Genomic DNA, 12,504 nt, shown 5'->3' with positions numbered 1-12,504 from the left:
TCTTCCATGAGCCCCAGTCTTGCATACAAAGCAGTTTATGAAGACAAAAAGTAAAAGAAAAGACAAGTTAGAGTTTGATGATGTTTTACCTACTCTCACTTTGTCAAGAGAACAAAAATTAGAAACACAAGTGTTTGCATTTTCAACGTGGCTGCCTTAAAGCTCACCGAGAAGCATTACCTGGTCGTTTAAATATCCCCAAGTGTATCTGAACCTTTATTGTACTTGAATACCACTTGTACACCTGTAATGATTACTGACTGCAATGCTGTTCTGTTCAGCACACATTCTTTTCAAGATCTAACTCCTCATTCAACCCTGAATCTATTGGTTTTCAGTTCATGGCAATGGATTTGGAACCGTTTGCAACACGGAATTTGGCAAACACAGTGGAATGCCTCTCTCTCTCTCTCTCTCAAATCGCACTCAGCTCTCAGTGTGGGCTTTGGCCAAGCTACTGAGGTTAAGTGATTTTTGGTCATTCACCTCTCATCTGGCACTGCAGTGGATATACTCAGCCAGGAGAGAGAGAAAGGGATTCCTCTGCCTCGATGCCAAGTCGGTTGGGTACCGGCCTCATGCCCTCAGTGATTACCGTAGTTGGCAACACAAGTAATGTCACCCCTCCACGAACCACTGGGGCTCCCCTTGTGAATTGGCTATTGCCTCAAGATCTCTTGCCTTTTCTTCACCCACACTTTCCCATTTTTACAGCACATAAACTCACAGTTTTTTTTTGTTTGTTAGTGCAATCAGGTTTCGTTGTGGAAGATTATGTTTTGCAGTACATGATAGGAATTGAGTGAAGAATTCTCTTTCTGTTTTCCTTTTAGTTGCTTTATAAAATAAAAATTCACATTCCTTTTTAGCTCACCTGCACTTTAGTCAGCTGAGCTTATACGATCGAGCAGTGTCCGTAGGTGACTGAGTGAGTAGTCAGTCAGTCAGTCAGTCATTCAGTGAGTCAGACAGTCCGTAAACACTTCAGTCGTTATCGCTTCAACCAAACACACGATTTCGATGAAACTTGGCCACAAGCTTCATATCTGATGACTAAGGAAAGTTTATTGACCGCATCAAAATCTGCACTCATTAAAGGAGTCTACGGGGGTGGGGGGTTGTTGACCCCCCAAAATATTATTTGCTGTCTCCTCTGAAAACGACACACAATTTCTGGAAAACTTAACCACAACATTCAACACCCGTGATGGACCGAAGTATATTGACCAGATCAAAATCTGTGCTCATTGAAGGGGTCGATGAGGGGTTGTTAACCCCCCCCCCCCAAAATGGGTATTTTCTCTCTTCTCCAAAACTACACGCACAATTTCGATGAAACTTGGCCACAGCCTTCATCACCCGTCATGTACCAAAATGGATTGACTTCAAAATATGCACTCATTAAGGGGATCTATGGGGGGATGGGGAGGGGGGGTTTGACCCCCCAACATAGGTATTTGTTCTCTTCTCCAAACTACACACACAATTTCAATGAAACTTGACCACAGCCTTCATCACCCGTCATGTACCAAAATGGATTGACTTCAAAATATGCACTCATTAAGGGGATCTATGGGGGAGGTGGGGAGGGGGGGTTTGACCCCCCAACATAGGTATTTGTTCTCTTCTCCAAACTACACACACAATTTCAATGAAACTTGACCCCAACCTTCATCACTCGTGATGTACCAAAGTTTGTTCATGGCATTAAAAAGATTCAGGTTCGACGAGGGTCTGCGGGGGGGGGGGGGGTGTTTGAGTGGCTGTTGCTCCTGATCCACGTGAGCTTCAGGACAGGGGGTCCTATTTTTTAAATCTCTTTTCAGTTCCTGCCCATTTTTCATTTATTTTCTTCTTTCCAAATAAATCTACTTAATTTATCTCTCTTTTTCCTCTCTAAAATAACTCATCATCATAGATCGTAGGAGGGTTGACATTGAATTCACATTTTATTTTTTTTTATCACAATGTGGAAATGAAAAGTTAATAGTTTTACCTCCACCACCAAAGGTGGACGGAGGTTATGCTTTCACCCATGTCTGTTTGTCTGTTTGGCTGTTTGTTCATTGCACCCCTTCGTTGCTCTTTATGAGCACTTATTATATAATTGACCTCTAAACCCTTGTGTGCGGCATGGCTTTGCAATGGAGCCTCAATTAAATATTCGTTTGCAGCTGAGTAGTGGGAAAAGAGATTTGATGTAAGACTTAAACAGGAAGTGTGTAACACAACCAAAAATATAATTCCACTGCCTAATGCAATCAAGTGTTGCTCCATGCATTTCCATTCCATATCAAGATTTCATGACTCAAGCCTCCTTCAGTCTTAAAACTGAAAGCAGTTCTGTGGCTGATCTGCAGTTACATAAAACTTTTCTTGTCAAGGTCAATTGGTACATCCTCAGGGAGAGATTGCTGATGTCATGTATTGTTTTGAGTGGAGATTCCGTAATACATTTTCTCTAATCTGTGAGCATGCATATGATTTCTCTCATTAGTTAATACAGTTATGCAAAAGAATTGCATCCACTCAGAAGTTTAATGGATTTTCTTTTCAAACCTATCAAACTTTTCTCTCTCATTTATTCATCCACAGTCTGACACGATGGTGCTGAGGTAGCACACTTGTGTCTGAGGTGTGACAGATGTCTCCTGTAGGTTCAATTCCTGGCTTGATTTAAACCGCCGGTCTGTTATTTAGCAGGCATGGCATTGGTTGCATCGACGAGTGTGTGCCAATCGTTGGAGGGACCTTCAGTTGGAGACTCGTCTCCTGACATTAGCTGGTTAATAATGTTATATATCCCACGGTGTGTTTTGGTGAACAGTAGGCGAGTGATGATCTGTCATCCTAGTCAAATTACAAATATCTGCCTTAACCTACAGGGGACACTGCACTTTAGTGCTGTGATTGTGTCATCAATGGTGCACAGGGATGAGGCAACCAGTGTACCAAATTCCTGATTGAATCCCAGTTAAATTTGCATTTGCTAACATTGATGACATCTGCAGGATGTAACTTTTAGATTTATTAATTTGTCAATAATAAGGCCACGTTTGATTAATTGTACTTCCCCAATTGAGGTGTGCATGAGGGTTTTTTTGTTTTTAAGGTTCAACATTTATCTTAAAAAAAAAAATCTCATGGGATTTTCCTGCCAATTTTTTTAATGAGTGTGATTTATGTTTTCACCATCTACCAAGGTGAATGATTCACTTTATAATTAAAGATCCTGTTTGCAACAGTCTGCGTTGAGGTTAACGGTTCAAACTAACTTTAATTATTTCAAAGTTCAAACTTTAAAAGATAATTTCAAGGTTCAAATTAGAACGGCATTCGTTAGAGCCCATCCTTCCGCTTATGTGCAAACAGGCTGAACAGTTTACATTTTGTATCCCCCTGAGAGGCCGGATCTGCATCTGAACCTGAACCAAAATATCGAATTGGCTTGTTTTTGTCACTGACCCAAATCATGCAGAAACTTTTTTCTGAATCTATCCGTAACTTTTTGGGATATCGTGCTATCCAGTGCCTTCAGAAAGTATTCACACCCCTCAACTTTTTCACATTTTGTTGTTACAGCCTGAATTTAAAATGGATGACATTAAACAAAAATTGTCACCGATCTACACAAAAATACCGCATAATGACAAAGTGCAATCATGTTTTTAGAAATTTTCACAAATTTATGAAAAATGAAAAGCTGAAATGCCTTGCATCAATAAGTTTGCTGACCCCTGAGTCAATACTATGTAGAAGCGCCTTTGGCAGCAATTACAACTTCATGTCTTCTTGGATATGTCTGGATCAGCTTTGCACATCTGGATTTGGGGATTTTCTCCCATTCGTCCTTACAGATTTGCTCAAGCTCTGTCAAGTTGGATGGTGAGTGTCGGTGAACAACAATCTTCAAATCTTTCCACAGATTCTCAATAGGATTCAAGTCTGGGTTTTGGCGAGCCCACTCAAGGACTTTCACATTCTTGTTCTGAAGCCATTCCAGTGTTGCTTTGGTTGTATGCTTAGGGTCTTTGTCCTGTTGGAACATAAATCTTCACCGCAGTCTCAGGTCTTCTGCACTCTGAAGCAGGTTCTCCTCATGGATTTGCCTGTACTTGGCTACATTCATTGTTCCCTCTGTCATTGCAAAAATGGCAAATCAACTTGTCACATTCCCAACCTGTTTTCCTCTGTCCTCACAAGTCTCCCAGTCCTTGCCACTGAAAAACTTCCCTATAGCATGATGCTGCCACCACCATGTTTCACAGTCGTCATGGTGTTCGATGGGTGATGAGCTGTGCTCAGTTTCCACCAGACGTAGCATTTTGCATTGAGGCCCAAGAGTTCTCGTCATAAGATCACGGAATATTTTGCCTCATTCTCTCAGTGTCTTTCACGTGCCTTTTTGCAAACTCCAGGCATGCTGACATGTGCCTTTTTCTCAGGAGTGGCTACTGCCTGGCCACTCTCCCATAAAGCCTAGATTTGTGAAGTGCTGCAGAGACTGTTGTCCTTCCAGCAGGTTCTCCCATCTCAGCCAAGGAACTGTGTAGTTCTGTCAGAGTGGTCATTTGGTTCTTGGTCACCTCCCTGACCAAGGTCCTTCTTGCCTGGTTGCTCAGTTTGGTTGGACGGCCAGCTCTAGGAAGAGTTTGGGTTGTTCCATATTCTTTCCATTTCCTAATGATGCAGCTCACTGTGCTCTTGGAAACTTTCAACACTCTAGAAATTGTATTATACCCTTCCCCAGATTGATGCCTCCTCACAATTCTATCTTCGTGTTCTACGGACAGATCCTTGACCTTCATGGTGGAGTTTCTGGTCTTGCATGCACTATCAGCTATGTGACCTGTCAGCTGTGTCCAAACAATTGAATTGGCCACAGGTTTACTCCAATCAAGTTGTGGAGACATCTCAAGGACAACGAAAGGAAATTGGATGCACCTGAGCTCAATTTGAAGTGTCGTAGCAAAGGGGTTGAATACTTATTGACGCAAAGACATTTCAGCTTTTCATTTTTTATTAATTTGTAAAAATGTCTAAAAACATGTTTTCACATTGTCATAATGAGGTATTTATAATACTTTGGTGACAATTTTTAAAAATATTTAATTCATTTTAAATTCAGGCTGTAACGCAAGAAAATGTGCCAAAAGTCAAGGGGTGTGAATACTTTCTGAAGGCACTGTGTTTCGTTTTTGGCCCTATCTCTCAATGGTGAAGAATCGCTTGAAGATTAAAAACTTCTCGCATCTGGATCCAGATTTTCACCAAAATTGAAACAATTCTTCCTTGACACACACACACACACACACACACACACACACACACACACACACACACACACACACACACACACACACACACACACACACACACACACACACACACACACACACACACACACACACACACCATGTCCACTAAGTTTTGTCCGAATCCGTCCACAACTTTTTTTGAGATATCGTGCTATATACCGTTTTTAGTCCTATCTCTTAATGGTGAAGAATCGCTTGAAGAATTATAGCAGTCAGATCTGGATCTGGATCTTCACCAAAATCTAATCACTTCGTCCTTGTCACAAACTGAACCTGTTCACCAAATTTCTTAAGAATCCGTCCATAACTTTTTGAGATATGCTCACAGAGAGACAGACAGACAAACAGGCAGACAGAGGTGAAAACGTAACCTCTATCCATCCACCTTTGGTGGTGGAGATAAAGATCTTACTTTGAGATTTTGTGCAAAACAGGGTTTGTTTTGAAAAATAAATGGGAAGTTATAATTGTTGCTCAAAAGGCAATGAAAACAGATGTAACTTCATTAATTTTATGACAGTCTATTTGTCATCATAAACACTTAGTGTTTACCTCTTACATCAAATATCTTCTCTCATCACTCAACCACAAACAAGCATTTCATTGAGGCTATATAGGAAACCCATATAGCACACAAGTGTTTAAAGGCAATTTATATAACAGGTGCTTTTTGACAGATGGGAAGGAACAGGAGCTTCAAAGGTTGAGGTGCAGAATTCAGGCTTAGAGAAAGTGGGAAAGAGGTTGGAGGAGAGAACCATCCATCCATCGGGACCATACTCTGTGCAAAGCGTTGGTGCTGCCTAAGCAGTCTCCTAGGCTATTGGGCACAATCCTGGACGGGTCGCCACTCCGACACAGTTTACCAGCATGCTGGCACTCATTTTGCCGACCCCGGAAGGATGACAAGCAGAGTCAACCCCACCTGGTATTAATTCAACAGCCGAGTAGGATTTGAACTCAGGATCTTCCGATCCCAAGTCCACCACCCTAACTATTAAGCCAACACCTGGCATGAGGAGAGAACTGCAAGGATATCAAGGCAAATGTCTAAGTTAGAGGGTAGCTGAGGTCAACATAGCTCAATTTTTTTAAATTGTGAATTTTTATTTGATTGACTTGAAATTTGAAGAGGAGTTGCATATTTGTTCATTGAATTTAACCACCAATTATTTTTGAGGTCGACTTAGGCTAAAAGGTCAACATTGGACAAAGGTGAACAACTTAGGTGAGATTTCTAAAATCCTCAATTTTCATCCGATAGACTTGAAATTTGAAGAGGATTTATATTTCAGGCCACTGAATTCAACACCTATTATTTTTGAGGTTAACATAGACCAAAAGGTTAACCTAGGCCAAAGGTCAACAACAAAGGTGAAATTTCTAAAATCTGCAATTTTCATCCCATTGACTTGAAATTTGAAGAGGATTTGCAGATCATGTCACTGAATTCAATGAACAAGTATTTTTGAGGTCAACATTGGCCAAAAGGTCAACTTAGGCCAAAAAGTCAACATTGACCAAATTTCTAAAATTGTCAATTTTCATCCAATTGACTTGAAATTTGAAGAGGAGTTGCATATTTGGTCATTGAATTCAACCACCAATTCTTTTTAAAGTCAAATTTCTTTTTTGGATTTTGCATGTTCCTTGCTATGGACGACATCTTTCTTGTTTGTTTGTTTGTGAACAGGATATCTCAAAAAGTTGGTGAAGGATTCAGATGAAACTTGGTGGATGAGTTGGTTAAGTGACAAGAACAAGCCGATTAAATTTTAGTTCAGGACTGAATCCTGATCCGGCCTATCCGTGGGATACAAAACGTAAACAAATAAGCTTAGCGGAGGTATGCGCTCCTCCGAGTGCCCTTGTAGTTGTAGACTGCAGCCATGTAAATTATTCTCTATGTATTGAAGTGAATCAGAAAAGCTATGCACATCTATCCAGGAATATAGGAAATTTTGAGAAAATGACATATGATGGAGTATGAATATTTTATACAATTGCCAAAAGGACTTTTAGGAAAGTGGTTGCCATCTGGCATCCCATAGATGCTCACTTTTTTAATGGCAATTAAATCTCTTTCAAAGCCTGGGTGCTTAGTGGGCATGTTTCTCGTGGGAAAAGATGGTGAAAGAGCATGTTGAACCTTTGTTTAATGTTGAGCTCTGCACAAATTATAATGCCCTTATGGTAAAGCGTTGCCAACACAATCATGCCATAAATTATCTTAATTTTTTTCTTTCCTGTAATTTTAGTATATGTTCTGGGGGGGGGGGGGAGGGTTTCGTGTACATCTCTCTTGTACAGCAAAACTTGGTATTTTCCTGTTCTATATATTGAGACCCTCAGAAAAAGTATGGGTAATGCTTCCAGATCAAGTGCATTTTCCCTGTACAGCCCAATGTGTAATTATGCCTTGACGCCAATGGACCAAAATAGCAAAAGTCAGGTTTCAGGGAATAACTCACAAGTAGACAGTGCATTAGATTCAAATGTTACATTTATTTATCATGTTTGAACATAGCTAACATAGTTTTTGCATGGTTCAATACAATAAACCTGATTTTTATGCAAAAAAATGCCTTATTTAGCGTATTTTTTTCTCCAAAAATCACTCAGTTTGAAAGTTGCTCAAACTTCAATCACCTCTCATACACCCAATTTTGTAGATAGAGTAACCTTAATTGGCCAAAAGTTTTCTCATTAAATCTATTGATCACTGCATGATTAATATTCATGCTTTCGGGCAGTATATCGTGACAGTAGGGTCAAATGTAAACAGAAGTCACCCCTACCCCCAAAAAGCCGCTTTAACCAAATTTGGTCAAAGAGTTCTAACTTCAAAAACAAGTGTGATAGGAAGTTCATTTTGCTGTCTTTGCATAGGTTTTTTATACCAAATAATTCATTGGCACCATTATTATCCTCATTGGAGTGGACCTAATTTGGATAATTTCAAAATGGCCGCCAAACAGTTCTAGCGAAGACAGTATAGGGACATGCTAAATTTTACTAAAAGTTCAGCTTTATCCTTGTGTCTGAATCTCATCAAGGAGCACGATGAATATTGCCTTTCTAAATTGAATCCAGTCAAATATGGCATACACACAGATTAAGCTGACGAATAATACGTGACCTGCGCAGAAAGCCAACAGACTCAGTCATGGCAGAACAAAGGCTTGCTGCAATTATCAACTTTCATCACCGAGTTCGATATTCTTTATCAAGCCATGGGATTTTTGCAAGTGCTGGGGGATGCCTTCTTGCATTGACAGAAATTGACACATTTGGCATTAGCAGTCCTACAAGGGCAAGTTGAGGCACACTTTGTACATGAACAGACAACCGTCCAATGGGATTCAAGGGTTTTCCATGATGTCTCAGGTATCCACTGTTCTTCGTCGTGCTCAAATCCACAATCCTCTGGCTTTAGTGACATCGCACTTTCTGGATCACGATGAATCTCCAAAGCATGCATGATTGTGTACTCATTGTAAAAAATACGCTTGATATGCGGCAGGAGTCCCTGACTGGTTGGAGGTAGGTTGTGATGAGGACTCCCTTTTGTGTGTTGGAAGTCCTTGGACCACAAATCAGAAAAGTTCTTGGAATCACTACTTGATTTTAGCACTTTGATCAAGTAACTTTCTGCATTCCTGATAATGGACGGGGAAAGGGTTGGTATTGTCCCAAATTGCTGCTGCAACTTCTCTGGTTCAGCTTTCAAAGCGGCCTTCTTCGTCCCAACTTTGCTGGTGATATCACATCCCGTAAGGCTGTGTACAGCATGTAGGACTGCACAGAGGTGACGTCCGATACACTCGAACAAGGTATGAAGGGGGCACATACCATGTGCTATCTCCAACTCCAGCTCGTACCAACAGCTCCTCGAGGTTATATTGGAGAAAGACAGACATGTGGTGAAGCAGGGCAACAATTACATCGGTATCATTGGAGATAACAACACACACTTTGTATCCTTCCTTGATTGAGTCCAGAACATGAAGGAGTATGCGAAGATCAGCTTCTTCAAATGTGGATTGAAGGTGTGCTTGTGCGTTCTGGCCACTTTTGTGAATTTTAATACATTGCCAATCCTCTTCCTCTCTGGTCACCTGCTCGAGTACAATAGGATACTGATCAGTGTGAGGAATATTTGAACGAAGATGGTTGGAGATCAGTTTTTCAAGGAGAACTTTGTGATTGTTGGAAGGCCAGAAAGTTTTCATATCTTTTGGCAGTGGTGTTGATGGCTCAACTGCACTGTATTCAATGGGTACAGTCTCAGTACGCCTCTTCCTTTCACTGTCCTTCACAGAGGGGTCATCAGAATACATGTCAAACACATAATCACATCGCCCAAACTGACGATATATGTCCGTATATGACATGAAATCAAACAGAAGGTCATTGAACATGGGTCCGGTAACATTAATCTTTCGAATGGTAGCCATGATGTCCACTACAAATGAAGCATTGGTTTGATGACGATAGCTGTAGTCCTCTGATTTGAGGTGGGTCTCTAACTCGTTGATAAACAGGCTCTTTCCTGGTTTTGTCATCATCCCTTCATCATCAAACAACATGGGGGAGGATACAACATCATATTTTAATAGGTCCTCAGTTGTGAGTCCACGCTCCCAAGCAATTACAATGTTTCTCTCTGCAATATTCCTCTCCTTCACTGTCTTCTTGATTGTCTTGTCTGACTTTTTTTCGGATGGTTTTCATTGTTTTCAAGTTTGCATGGTGAATGGTGTCACTGATTCGTGTACTTTTCTCGAGAAACCTCTCTTTCCTGAATGTCAGGTACTTTTCTTTTCCTTTTGTGAAGGCATTAAGCATGTCATTTCTGATGTCCTCGGACATGACTTCTTTTGTCACAAGGTTTTGCGGTGTTGGGGAAGTGTCTAGAGACAAAGGAGACCCCTTCTCCTCGATGAATCTCATCATTTCCTGAATATGTGAGTCTTAGCGGTTCGTTGTGGCTTGGGATGATTCATGGTGGCTGTAAGTCTCACGCGTCCTCTCCATCATATCTGCGTATTGGCGATGTAGGTTCTTCACTGCCATAATTCCATGGTAAATTAAGTCCCACTGAGCCACATACTGCTTTTGTTTGGCATGCCCAATGACTCCATCACTCCACTTGGACCAAAGGTTTATGCTCTGCTCTAATTTCTGGTCTCCTCCGACTGCCGTGAATTGGCCAGGTTTGTCTTTGATCGAAAAATTGCCTCTTGCAAAGTTCTCATACACTGATGGTGCTGTCTCAGGCAGGCGTCGCATGTCTGCTAGGTACAGAGAACACCATCGCATGTAATTGGTGGAATCAAATGCTGCAAACAAGTTCAAAGTACGTTGGACAGCATCCAGGTGGAGTTCCCACATCCCCTCACGATCAGCTCTCAAAAGGTCACGAACAATGGCCATCATATCAAGGAACTGAGCCCAGAACTTGAAGTTTTCATTGACATCAGACCTTGTTTTGATGAAGCTGTTCAGATCTTCTACAAGCGTTTTTGATGCATCAGCAAACTGTACCATGTACCTCTAACTAACGGTGATACTTTTCTTCTCGACAGCAGACTTGAGGTTCATCAGGATGGCAAGCTCAGATGCATATGGCTCGACGCCTTTCTCAGTGAAGAATTCTTTATACATGAGACGTTCAAAGGCTTCAGCAAGCAGCTGCATGGCCTCAAGACAGCAGCTGTAGTGTCCTCCATTTAGAACGGAATTCACTTGATAAAGAAAATCGAACTCGGTGATGAAAGTTGGCAATTGCAGCAAGCCTTTCCTCTGCCATGACTGAGTCTGTTGGCTTTCTGTGCAGGTCACGTTATTATTCGTCAGCTTAATCTGTGTGTATGCCATATTTGACTAGATTAATTTAACTATTTGGGGTGGGTTGCAAAGATAACTAATCATGTGTGATTGGTGCGGCTGTTTGCAAACGTTTTGCTGATCCAATTTCTCTGGCAGAAAAGACAACATAACACAACACAACATGGTGATTGGTTCCTTATTGGAAACAACATTGTGCATTGGTCACGCAATTTATGTGTTCAAATCCAGCTGATATATATATATATATATATATATATATATATATATATCCAGCTGATGTTTATATATATATATATATATATATATATATAAACAAAAGACCCACCCACATCTCTCACCTGTGAATGGAGGGAATAGCCAACCAGCTCTCATCTGATCAACTAAACCCAGGTGGCTAGCATTATATAAATAAATTGACACCTCCCATGCTCTTCCAGTCGAAGAAGCTGCATGAAGCAACCAAGAAGGCCTCCGCAAGGTAAGTGCTTTGTTATTTCAAACCCTTCCCAGAGTTCCTCCACAGCTATAAAGACATTCCCAAATAGTACACACATGAGAATCTCAATGCTACACACCCCCTCAGCTGCCAGACTGATTTCATCGCTTATTAGCAAATCATCAGCGACAGTGCAGACAGCAATACATACCAATGAGGCTCCCAAGCATGTACCACATGCAATTGTCAAAAGCAGTCAATATAGAATTAATAAAGAAAGACCCACCCACATCTCTCACCTGTGAATGGAGGGAAGAGCCAATCAGCTCTCACCTAATCAACTAAACCCACGTGGCGAGGATAATATAAATAAATTGACACCTCCCATGTTCTTCGAGCCGAATAAGCTGCATAAAGCAACCAAGAAGGCCAACACAAGGTAAGCGCTTGAGATGTGGGTGGGTCTTTCTTTATTATTTTTATATTGACTGCTTTTGACATTTTCATGTGATACATGCTTGGGAGCCTCATTGGTTTGCATTGCTGTTTGTTGATGATTCGCCAATAAGTGGTGAAACCGGTTCGGCAGCTGAGGGGGTGTGTATCATTGGGATTCTCATGTGTGTACTCTTTGTGAATGCCTTTATAGCTGTGGAGGAACTCTGGGAAGGGTTTGAAAGAGCAAAGCACTTTCCTTGTGTTGGCCTTCTTGGTTGTTTTATGCAGCTTCTATGGCTAGAAGTGCATGGGAGGTGTTTATTTATTCAAATAATCCAAGCCACCTGGGTTCAGTTGATTACGTGAGAGCTGATTGGCTATTTCCTCCATTCATAGGTGAGAGATGTGGGTGGGTCTTTCTTAATGATTAATATATTGACTGCTTTTGACATTTGCATG

The 12,504-nt window shown here is 41.1% G+C and overlaps 1 protein-coding gene and 1 pseudogene across 9 annotated transcripts in view; one reads left to right on the top strand and one right to left on the bottom strand.

Annotated features, from left to right (window-relative positions):
* The window catches only part of LOC147032944 (nuclear factor 1 A-type-like), a 401,548-nt gene that overhangs the window by 282,179 nt on the left and 106,865 nt on the right, over nt 1-12,504 (top strand). The window lies entirely within an intron of this gene.
* LOC147032945 (uncharacterized) lies at nt 8,545-11,198 on the bottom strand (annotated as a pseudogene).

The sequence above is a fragment of the Eptatretus burgeri genome, chromosome 2 (genome assembly GCF_056783735.1).
Source record: "Eptatretus burgeri isolate ZD-2024b chromosome 2, Ebu_testis_v1, whole genome shotgun sequence".
NCBI lineage: Eukaryota > Metazoa > Chordata > Myxini > Myxiniformes > Myxinidae > Eptatretus > Eptatretus burgeri.
This window is presented reverse-complemented; position numbering and strand designations above follow the sequence as displayed.